General features: G+C 38.0%; 1 long non-coding RNA gene across 1 annotated transcript in view; it reads right to left on the reverse strand.

Annotated features, from left to right (window-relative positions):
• Positions 1-10,405, reverse strand: part of LOC125921902 (uncharacterized) — a 64,588-nt gene extending 54,183 nt beyond the window's left edge. Inside the window, exons 1-3 of the long non-coding RNA XR_007457529.1 lie at positions 10,284-10,405; positions 8,448-8,570; positions 7,900-8,084 (exon numbers count right to left, since the gene is read on the reverse strand). This is a non-coding gene — a long non-coding RNA (uncharacterized LOC125921902). The remainder of the gene's footprint in view (positions 1-7,899; positions 8,085-8,447; positions 8,571-10,283) is intronic.
• Positions 10,406-12,174: the final 1,769 nt, after the last annotated feature.

A 12,174-nucleotide genomic window follows, 5' to 3' on the forward strand; every position in this document is an offset into this window, starting at 1 on the left:
ATGTTTTTTACTCTCTTCCTCTAACATATTTTTGGTACTTTTTTGAGCCTTCTTGCTTCATGTAGAGTACAAATTATTGCCCATGACTTACTCAAATGAAAAAACCTCCCATAGGGCCCTGGCTCACACATAAGGCACCATATACCCTGTGGCAATGGTCATTGTTGGCACAGTTATATTTCTTTTTGTAGTTCTTCCCAAAGGATCATTTTTGGGCATCCTGGAGGGTTGGAAGGACAAACAAAGCGAACACTACCCACATGCAAAACTTGCAATGCTGCTGTTACATGAAATAAGGGGATCGTAGAAAGGAAGATGTTTGCACTGTAATTGGACTGAAGCTAGAGAGATTTTTCATAAACTCCAAATATGATTCCAAATCCTCTGTCTAAAATTTGGGGTGCCTGCGTGGCTCTGTCAGTTAAGCATCCGACCCTTGATTTCAGCTCACGGTTTTGTGAGTTTGAGCCCTGTGTCTGCAGGGCCAGGTGGGGAGCCTGCTTGGGATTTGCTGTCTCCCTCGCTCTCTGTCCCTCCCCCACTCATGCTATCTCCGTCTCTCTCAAAATAAAGAAATGAACTTTAAAAAATTTTTTTAGTTAAAAAATAAAATAAAATTCTATAGTGACTTGCCATTGCTGTCAGATTAAGAACTCCAAACTTAATGAGACTTATGAGCCCAGGCACCAGCTGACTTCCTGTTGCATTAATGTCTCCCTAGTTGTAGTTTGCTCCACCAGCTGACCTTTTTAGGCTCCTCTGGTGAACCTCATTCATTCCCACTTCAGAGTCTGGCAGCAGGAGATGCCGTCAGTGTGGAATGCTCTTCCTTCACTCTTTATCCTGTTTCATGTCTGCTTGCTTTTCTGCCTTCAGCTTAAGTGTTACTTCTCCCTGGCCCACACAGTCTGCATCGTCCTCCTGGTCTGGCTGCCAAGCGCACGTTAATATTTAATTGGTAAATCCTACCAATATTTGTAACTTATGGCTGCTCTGAATACGGCTGTAAGTTCCACATGGAGCGACCAGAGTCTTTTTTAGTTTTTATATATTTTTTTATTACCATATCACAATGCCTGGCAGATTGCCTTGCTACCATTTCACGTATACCTTTTGAATAAGTGAATAAACATTGCTCAGGGGGTGCAAATAACTGGGACGCCAACAGGGGTCTTCCTACATTTCTCAGAGGGGGAAGTAAACTTGGTGTCCGTGGCTCCAGTTCTGTGATCTGTGAGCATCTAATAAACTCCCCAGGATTTCTGGCAGTCCCCAACGATTTATATCTTCATCGACTCTCTGCATTCAGCTCTTGGGCTTGTACAAGTAGTTTCCTTTTTGTCTTTTATCTGCTTATGCTGAAAATGTGGCCTCTTCACTGGTTTCCATGTAAAATCCACACACAGCACTCACAGGTATTTTGTCAGTTCTTCATCCATCATTTCTCCTCTTTTTGTCCTCACACCCTCCTTTCCTTTTCTTCTCTGATTTTCCTCTCTCTTCCTCCCTGGTTTGCCCAAAGAGCTCCACTTCCTTTTCTTCTTTTTCTTATGCAGAGCAAATAAATTCCCCCTAGCTCCTACCAAACCTGCACACACAAACTCAACTTTTTGCTCAGGAGAACAAGAAGGTTTTCTCTGTATCAAGATTTATCCTGCTTAGATGTACATGGCATCATTCAAAGCAACTGTACTCTTGTATATGTAGATACAGCTTTTTTCTTCTTCAGAAAAGACCACCTTGAAAAATACAGATGTGGTTTTCATTTAGTTCATTTCCTATTAGAAACCTCAAGAACTTAAGGAGTGGTGTCATGTGACCAGCCCCAGTCATTCCTTCCATTTTCCCAGGCTTTCCCAGGAGCTCCTGGGGGGCACCAGCACTGCCCAGTCAGAGGATCACAAGTGTCTCCATTCTGACAATCACAGATGCTGCCACATGTTTCCCATGGGTCTTTGGGGAACCAAATATGAAGACAGTTGGAGAAGGTGAATAAGCAGTGTAATATACTCATGATAGAGTGGAGGAAAAACAAACAAACAAAAACAAACCTGTCTTTCTATTAGAATGGATACCAGGTAATTAAAATCTCTGGTTTACAGACCACGAAAGAGTCACTGGCATGCTTCTAGGTTGGATGGCATAATCACTCCTGAGAGGGATTACTGATGCAGCTAGTTAGAGTGAGGGTCACTGAAGAACTGATAACAAGGTTCACATGCAAAATTTACCTTATTCCTTCAACTCTCACACTCACATTTTCCCAGCTACCTAGACATCTGTGTGTATAACTGTCACCAACCCTAATGAGAAATACATGGAAACTTCCAGTTTGAAAACTGGGAAGAAAATGTAGGGGAAAAAAAATGGCATGTATTTTTAGTAGGAATGAATGCAACTAAGACTGTCTTGAAGGTGCCAAGGTATTTTGCACGGTCAAAGACTGATGAAGTCAAGCAAACAACTGTTTTCTTTGGCTTGTTTGTTTTTTGGGAAGAGTTTAGTATTCCATTAAAAAATAAATTGGGAAAAATGCGACTAGAAGTTTAACTTGACTAAATACAACTGTTGAGATGATTCCAGTAACCATTTTCATTGGCATTTTATCATAGCTGGCTAAATATTATAAAATTACATTTATATCACCTCCTCTATTTGCCCACCTACACAATTCCAGATGTCAATATGGAAACTTGGCTTCTTATTCATTTTTTCTCTCCTTTTCAGCTTGAAGATATTATGCAAAGGAGAAGGAAAGGGAAGAGAAGAACAAAAGGGATAGGAAATAAAGAAAATGGCAACATTGGTTAAAACTGACATTGTAGTAAGTTTTTTTTTTTTAATTCTTACAGCAACTATAGAGGAGTAATTTTTAAAAAATAAACCTGGAAAATGAAGCTAAGGAAGTTTATTTTATTCTATTTTTGAGAGAGAGAGAGAGGGAGACAGAGAGTGAGCAAGAGAGGGGCAGAGGGAGAGTGAGAGAAAATCTTAAGCAGGCTCCACTCAGCATGGATCCAGATGTGGGGCTTGATCCCATAACCCTGGAATCATGACCTGAACCGAAATGAAGAGTCAGACAGTCAGCAGACTGAGCCACCCCCGCGCCCTGAAGCTACTGAAGTTTAAATAGCTTGCGCAGTATATGGATTATAGAAATTCGTCAACACTGGCAAACCAACACCATAAACTTACATTCCCCGAGGAAGTAGAATATGATATTACATAGTACAAGGATTTGCTAAATACTTCATAAGCATCAAACAGAGCAATTATCCTGGAAAAGAAAATTGTAAAACAAACGTCCCACACCATAGCTGCATGATTTGGAAGAAGTCATGAATCCTCTCTTCCATATATAGTCCACTCATTTGTCATATGGAAATCTTCCTACCCTCCCTTTCGAGTGGATGGCGTCTCACAGTAACAAATGAGTCAACTTGAAATCTCTTCAAAAGAAATGGAGTTCTAATATGTGCTATTAAAATTAATATCTGGTGATCTTTAAATTGTTTCACTATAATTACTTGGAGGAATTTCTAAGACCTCAAAGTAAATATTTTCATTATAGACCAATAGATATTGGGCTAGAAAATCTACTCATTGGGAACACTAACCTTGCAGATCTCTGCAGAATGTTCTATTTTAATGTTCATTGCTACATTTGAAGAGCTGGTAATTTAAAAATATGGGTAATGAATGATTAGTCCCTTCTATTTATTGAGGTTTATAGGGATGTTTTTAAAAAAAGAATTTAATGTTTATTTATTTTTGAGAGAGAGAGAGAGACAGAGTGCACATGGGAGAGGGGCAGAGAGAGAGGGAGACACAGAATCCAAAGCACGTTCCAGCCCTCTGCGGGGCTCAAAGCCTCAAGCCCTGAGATGGACACTCAACCAACTGAGCCACTTAGGTGCCCAACGTTTATAGGGAATTTTAGGAAAATGTTTTTACTCCTCCCTTTTGTTAAAGAATTAGTGAATTAGTAGGCACTTACTTTTTTTTTTTTCCGATTGTTCTGTTTTTGTAAAAAAGAAAAACAAAAGAAGAAACGCAAAGATTTTATAAGCTTCTGCTTCAGGAACAGACTCCCCTTTGCAGGACCATGCAAACACTTAAGAGATCCTCAGAGTTTTCCAAAGCTAAAGAAGAGATCATCTTCTCTTCATTTCATCAACAAGCTCACTTTTAACATTTCTCTATTAATTTTGTATCCGAGATGTTTTATTCTGAAGTATTTGCGATAGATTTTTAGTTTCATTTCTCATGCTGCCATGTTAGGGATGAAGGGTTTGGAAGATGCGCATTTACCAATGCAACTTATGTAAGGGAAGTATTTACTTCCTAATAGTCATACAACATTTATTTGATCCCAATTGTATATAGTTGAGTCTGTCAAGTTGCAGGTCAATAAAGTGGGGTCTCTCAACACCAAGTCGTAGTCATTTGTCCATTCATGCACTGAGTGCCTTTCCTTTGGAGAAACATGAAGAGGACCTGATTGATGAGCTCTCAGTCTAGTAAGGGAGACAGAACAGAAGATGGCTAACTCTAATTCAGAGAGAGAGAATGGCTTGAAATCCATCAAAGACATAAATAGTTGTGGCTAGACTGGAGCCATCAAATAAAGCTTCGTGCAATAAGCAGCAAGAGCCAAAGATGGCAGTTCAGCAAAAGGCACAAAGCTGATAAAAGCAGTAAGTAGCAAGTGGTTTAGTTTGCTGGAAATGATAAGCTGAGCAAAAAGCTGTGATTAGGATAAAAAGAAAAAGAGGATTTATGAGGGTCTGATTGTAGATGGTTGTCAGTACTAGATTAGAAGCGTGTGCCTATGTATCAGGAAATGGATGCCCTTAAAGTTTTTCCGAGCAGCAGAGAAACACGATCAGAGGCACACTTAAGGAAGATCCTCAACACTGTAACTAGTAATTTTGGGCAAACTACTTCCTATGTTCTGACTCAAGTTTTGCATCTGTCTCACAACCAGTATTAGTCATTTTTCTTCCCATATGCAAGGGGCTCAAAAGAAAATCTGCTTATATCATTTTCCAAGCTAATCACAAAAACTAAGAAAACCCTTTCATTACATATTTATAAGGTAAATTTAAAAAGAGAAAGAGGAAACAGTCAATATATTTTGGTTTTAGTACTGGGCAGTTTTCTCTCCTGCAAGCATACCTCCATTTAAAATGTAAAAGAAAAGATTTGTTAGCGGTATCGTTTTTTTCAAATCTTTGATATTTTCTCATGAGACACATAAAAAAAGTGTTATTGGCTATATTTACATCTTATGTAAAGAAAGAAAAGAAAAACAAATAAACAAAAAGAAGAAGCCATAAAGCAGTTCCATTAATTGCACTTTGTAACATGCTTTCTTCCTTCACTGGGAATAGCTTGCCGGGGCCTAATGATTTATTTAAATGGAGGGATTTTTATAGGTCTAGAATATTAGGATCCTTTATTAACTTTTATGTTCTGGGGATAAACAAGAGACAGCACATCAAGTTTCCCAGGTAACACAAAATCTCCCCACCTAATCACATGTTCAGTGCAAAACCTCAGCATTTCTTTATGCACAGAAAATAAATTGGTTTGTCACCATACCAATTGTTTACTTTGTTAAAACGTTTTAGGGAGAACACATGTAAAAGAGAACTCATCACAGTAATTTACCAGCAGTAAAGGACAACTCATTACCCTTCTACCAGTATGACTTACTGTCATTGCAAAGCGTGTCTCCCCAGCCAGCTGGGCAAGAGCACTCACTCCTCCCTTCTGGGCATCTGCCTCCATTCAGACAGTCCTTACAGCTCACAGGGCAATTGTGTCTGAAGGTGGGATCTAGGCTGACAGAACTATGACACCATCTCAGCTGGCCCATACTGTCTACATCACTGAAAATGGAAATGAAACCCTTCATTTCTCAAAAAGAAAGAAAGAAAGAAAGAAAGAAAGAAAGAAAGAAAAAAAAAGAAAAATGAAACGATCTTTGCGCATGTTTCCTGAACAGTCTCAGAAAAAGACAATAGCAATAAAACCTTTTAAAAGAGAACTTTAAATATAGACCCTAAAGACTATTGAGAATGTTTAAGAAAGCAAAAAAGTAAAAAGAAATTACCATTTATTCTTGAACATGAAAATTATGTTTCTGGCACTTTGGTGTTATTCCTTCTAGGTTGTTTTAATACAAAATTGTGGTTTTTTCTTCCAGTAATATTTTTTGAAATTTTTTACTGAGATTTAATATACATGCAGAGAAGTCCATAAAACTCAAGTTCATACTTGAGTTCATACTTTTTTCTCCACAATGTAAATAAATAACCCCTTGTAATTGGCACCCAGTTCAAGATATAGATAACTACCAGTACCACAAAAAACTCGAAGGTAATTTGATGATTTCTTAATCATTAGCCTCACAAATTGAGCATTATTCTGATTTCTATCACCACAGATTATTTTTTCTTATTTTAGAACTTCATATAAATGAATTTTACAAAAAGTATGTATTCTTTGGTATCAAGCTTCTTTCCCTCAGAATGTTTGTGAAACACCCATATTGTGTGCACTCTAGTTTGTTTGTTTTGTTTTTTTTCATTTCTTTTTTTAGATTTTTTTAAGTTAATTTATTTATTTTTGAGAAAGACAGACAGTGTGAGCAGGGGAGGGGCAGAGAGAGAGAGAGAGAGAGAATCCCAAATAGTCTTTACGCTGTCAGTACAGAACCTGATGTGGGGCTCAAACTCCCAAAACCATGAGATCATGACCTGAGCTGAAACCAAGAATTAGATGCTTAACCCACTGAGCCACTCAGGTGCCCTGCTAGTTTATTTCTTAATGGCTGTGTAGGTTTCTATTGTGTAAATGTAACATAATGTGATTTTCCATTCTATTCCTTGGGGAAATTACCTTAATTTGAATAAGAATGGAGAGACTCGATTTCAGTTGTTTTCAGGACTATTCCATTTCAAATTTTGCTCCTGTTTCTAGGTGGGGTCTTTCAGACTTTCTAGTTGAAAGTCTGTCAGGTTTAGTAAGGTCTCTATTCTATCTCTTCTGACTTTGAGAAGCCAAAGTATCAGGAGTTTATGTAAGAAACATCAAAGCATTTCCATTTTTATGCAGACACATTTATTGATATTATTATTATGAGTGACCATATCATAAATGTGTCTCTGCCATTTCAACCACCTCTTTCTACAGCAATCTCCAAGCTTTGATAGTATTAAAATACCACGAATAGGATGAGAACAAAAAGAGCAGTTCTGTTTTACAAAGAAAAGAAAAAAAGAGGCAGCAGACTGGCTGCAAACTGTTACTCTTGAAAGAGGGTATGCTAATTTATTTTGATCAGAAGTGATTTGATGCTTCAGTTCTGTTGCGTGGATGTATAAGAGAAACTGCTCACATTTTAAAAGATATTTTTCTTGGTCCACTTGAACATAATGAACAATTGTTTTTTGGCATTTTAAAATGTAGAAAGAATCTAGATTTTAAGGCTATTTGAGGTAAATTTCAACTATGTAATAGTGACTTCTAGTGGAGCTGTAATAGTTACAAGAACCAGAATGTCCCAGTACAACCCTTCTCCCGGTTATGCTAATATAAAGATACTTTCCAGCTCCATTTCACTGTCTTGCACTTCAACATCCCCCCCACACCCTGTACTTCCACTCCTACACACACCTACATAACAACCGTTATTGTGCAAAAGGAAGAAAGACAAAAGATGTAGAATTTGACAGGAAGCAGTGAAGATGTAATTTGGGCCCCACATTTCTTGCTACCATCATGTTAAAAGACTCAAAGGCATTAAATATTGATAATGAAATTACAAAGAAGAGAATTTACGTGAAATACCGAAAAACAAAGAGGTGAGTATAATTAAATTCTTTCACTCACCAATTTTATGCAGGGCAGTCAGTTCTCGAATATGCGTTTCCTGTCCTCCTCATCTTCATCTGTGTAGGCGGTAGGCAGAGCGGTAGCAACATCAGGAAGCAGTTGAGGTGGGCTCTTGAATAGAAGGCCTGGAAACCTTACAACTTCCAATTCTTCTTCTTCCTCCGGCTTGTAAGCATCTAAAGCTAAGGCCGCACAGAAAAATGCCTGGGTACAACATGCTGTTTAAAAGAAGGAAAAACTGAGCAATGGTTGATGAGAGAAATGACAGAGTTTGAATCAGACAGCCAGGGCAGGGGGTGACTGGAAGGTGCATCTCTTTGAGAAGGCCCTTTCAAAAAGTCTTTTGTAAATGCAGGTGAGAAGCAGCAAGCACGGAAGTTGAAACCGCAGGGGACTGAACCGAAGGAAAAGGAAGAGCTCAGCCTGTGAAGAGGGAAAGGGGAGGGCAGGTTGAGTTAAGGGTCACATGGTCTCCGTTTCTCTCCAAGAACAAGATGAGGGTGGAAATATTTAGAAGAGAAACAAAATTCTTCACAGTGACTTACAGATGCAAGTTTTCCCATCACTTCCAATTCTGGAGCCTTCCACACAGGTATAGTCGTATGTTCCCACAGAGTTCATACACAGCTGGTCACAGACTCTACTGACATCCAGACACTCATCCACACCTAGGAAAATTTAAACAATGTTGTTTTTAGGTGTTGAGAGATAAGATAGACATTATGAACTCATGGGCATCACTGTGTTCCCCTTGTGACCTTTATTAGTCAGTAACAAGGTTTGTCCATATAGAAAGCATAGCTCCCAAACTCTTCTCAAGTATACCATGCCAATTATTTTTCTTCTACTCATTTCCAAGTTTACTGTAGTTCATCTACACAGACAAGTTCTTCCTGAAACCTTGATCACAAGATTTTGATGAAGAATATACAACTTAAAAGACATTCAATGGTCTCAGGCTGTGCACCACTTCTGCAGAATGTTCATCATTCTTGAATTATTCAGTATCTATGGTGAAGAATTTATTCCACATGTAATTCTGTACAAGGCTTGTGGACAATTTTAGAGATGGAAGGCCTTGATCTCATGACTTACTAGTGGTGTATGTCCACATATGAGCCCAGACTTTGGTCAATGTGTTTATGATACTAAAAGTTCATTTATAAAGCTGAGTTTCTAAGTTTTGCTTCAGATTTTGGATACCTTTCCCATTTGGATGTGTGTACCCAAGTATGTACATTCACGCCATACAATCATCTCTTGGCTCACTCTACTTAAAAGCAGATGGTACGTGAAATTCAATTTTTTTTTTTGGCCTTGTTAATTGGATGGAATGTGGTAAATGGTAATATACTCTACTGTGTTTAGAATATAGATACAGTTTTATATTCTTTGCTGTTATCTACACTGCAAGGCTAAGGAGCTTGGCTACGCATATGAAGAAACATACCTATCATCCTCAAAAGAATGTAGGGGAAGTTGTTTAAGCAAAGAAACACTATTCTCTCTAAAACGTTAAAACCTTCTCACGTAATTTTACTGTTATTAAAATAGATATCCATCCTCTAATCTTTGCTTCTATTTAAAAATTATGGATCAAAATAATGGTAATAATGATCATAAATGAAAAAAGTTTATATATTTAAGATAAGCTTTAAGAAATAAATTACACCAATGACTTACAAGAGCCATTTTTAATAGTATAAAGAGGTGAGTTAATCCTACTCACTAAATTCGCACTTTCCTATGATATTTAAACATATATATCATAAAACTGGTTTTAACAAATAAATCGTAAGATTATAAAATGACTCATCTGAAAGCTTGCATTAGGTAGATTAATTTCGGTTATGTAAAGGAATGTGGTACAAATCTGAACTGTGGCTCATGAACTGGCAATCCTTTTGCTTTGACTCTCTTAATTAAAATGACTTTGAGCAACCAACTTTAATTCCCATCAAGCTTGCCATGAGTGATTCTTATGGCAGTGTGCTATGGCCTCCCTGAATATCTCTCTTGCCTATGTCTATTAAATTAGGTAAAAGGGATTATGGGCCAATGAATATTATACTAATAATAGCTACTTTTAGCAGAGTGATTTCTTGATGTCAATCACTGTACTAGGCACTTTACATTTATTACTTTACTTAATTTACCCACTAATCCTATTATTGTCTTCACTTTACTGATGAGGATCTGAGGCTCAGAGCAGTTAGGGTCACCCAAGTTCATACAATAGTGAATGGTAGAAGCACATACAAATCCAAGTCCCTTTAGTGTCAAAACCTTCCCTTTCCTCCCCTAACCCTCAGCCTCAGATGTTCATCCTGCACTGATTGCCACATCACATAATGATTTCATGTTCGATCTCAGGAATTTACCATCACATCCACAACCATCAGAAGTGATTCGAAAGCCTTCCTGACAACTGAATTCACAGCCTCCTAAATAGTTGAGGCAGAGTTGGACACAGCAGGCTTCTCAACTCTCACATTCATCGAGGTCTGAAGGAGAAAAGGACATTTATGTTATTTAAGAGACCGGAATTGAACCAACCCATAGAAGTCGGTTAACTTCCAAGTTACAACTGTTTTACTGATCGTTTTCTGTTTCTCAAGCTACACAGTACAAACATCAAAGAAACTATAACACAAAAGGAATAAGGCCCACGTTTGGGTTTGTTTCTTAAATGCTTCTCCTATGCTTGTAAAGCATGTAAATCATCTCCAAGTGCATTGATAAGCACAGGAGAAGAGATATCTGCTATTTTCCCAGTTTAAACAGCAATCTGACTGAATAAACAGAGATCAGAGGACAACAACACCAGCCAGGCTTGAGAAGAGACAAAAAATTCCACTTCGTGAACATTTTGTAGCTACAAAGAGGAGGTAGTCTTAGCCTCCATAATGTGTTCGTTCTTCCAGAACTTCAGATGAAAGAACAATCCCAAGTAAATGGAATTCATGTGACTGGCAAGAGAAGTGGTAACTGCAATTGAGAGAGAGGGCAGAAAATCATTTTAAATATTATGTTTTTAAATGACAGAATATTTCAGGGCATTTGCTTGAACTATCTGATGATGCTTTGACTGGATGGATGAGTGGGATCTAGGGGGTTTTATCACCATTGGTGACACCATTACCTTGGCATGTCCTATCAGATAAACTGTTTTTAAAATAATTGTCTTTAAGTCTCCTTCAACACTATTATTCTAAAAGTTTACCATCTTGAATGTTGCTTCCTAAGACATAATTGCCTTGAGGAAATAAACATGCACCAGAAGATGTCCAATCAAAAGGTTTCAGCTGCAAAATAATCTATTTGACCTGAGTTTTGAGGTGATCATTTCTAACATAATTGGCTGAGGAGTGGTGACAGACTCTTCACCCACTATTTCCTTAGGCTACACAGCTGGGAATTGGGTGGTCAGGGTTTTTGGCTATCTGCCCTTGGTTCAGTTTGACCCCCTCTGTTTGTTCAGCTGTTAAGTTGGGTGGCCTTCCGTGCTGACTTTACTGAATTTCATTGTTCCATAACTCCATGAGCAGTCACAGATATAAAAGGTCAGTGTCTCAATTAACCTTGGAAAGGGTACCAATGTAAGAAATGTAGATAAGAAAAAAGAAAGGAAAAAAGTACAATCAATCAGCCAAGGTGAAGGGTCACCATAAAATATCTAAATGAGGGTCATTTGGACACAAAACATTCTTCCTCTTGCAAAATGTCACAAGCAGTGCTGCTCACAAAGTTCCTCGTGATATTTTTACCTTTTTTATATTAAACCTTCTTCTGCCCTTTGGATTAAAAATCATGAATATAGGGGACCAAAACTTTTTTTATTGCTTTTTTAAAATGTTTATTTATTTATTTTGAGAGAGAGAGAGAGAGAGAGAGAGAGCAAGCGAGCATGACTGGGGGAAGGGTGTTGGGTATGGGGGATCCCAAGCAAGCTTGGTGGTCTCAGCACAGAGCCCAGTGTGGAACTTGATCCCACGAACCATGAGATCATGACCTGAGACAAAACCACAAGTCAGACGTTTAACCGAATGAGCCACCCAGGCGCCACCCCCCCAATACTTTTTATAAAACTCAGTTTCATTTCATCAAAAACATTATACTTTAGGTTTTTCTTTTTTTTAATTTTAAGATTTTTTTCTTTTTTTTTTTTTTTTAAGTCTTCTCAGATACCACCAGAGCCTCTAAACATACAGGTCTTAGGATTCCCTGTTCTCAACTAGCACACAGCACAATTGCATCACATAATTGGAAAAT

Source organism: Panthera uncia, chromosome C2 (assembly GCF_023721935.1).
Source record: "Panthera uncia isolate 11264 chromosome C2, Puncia_PCG_1.0, whole genome shotgun sequence".
NCBI classification, from domain to species: domain Eukaryota; kingdom Metazoa; phylum Chordata; class Mammalia; order Carnivora; family Felidae; genus Panthera; species Panthera uncia.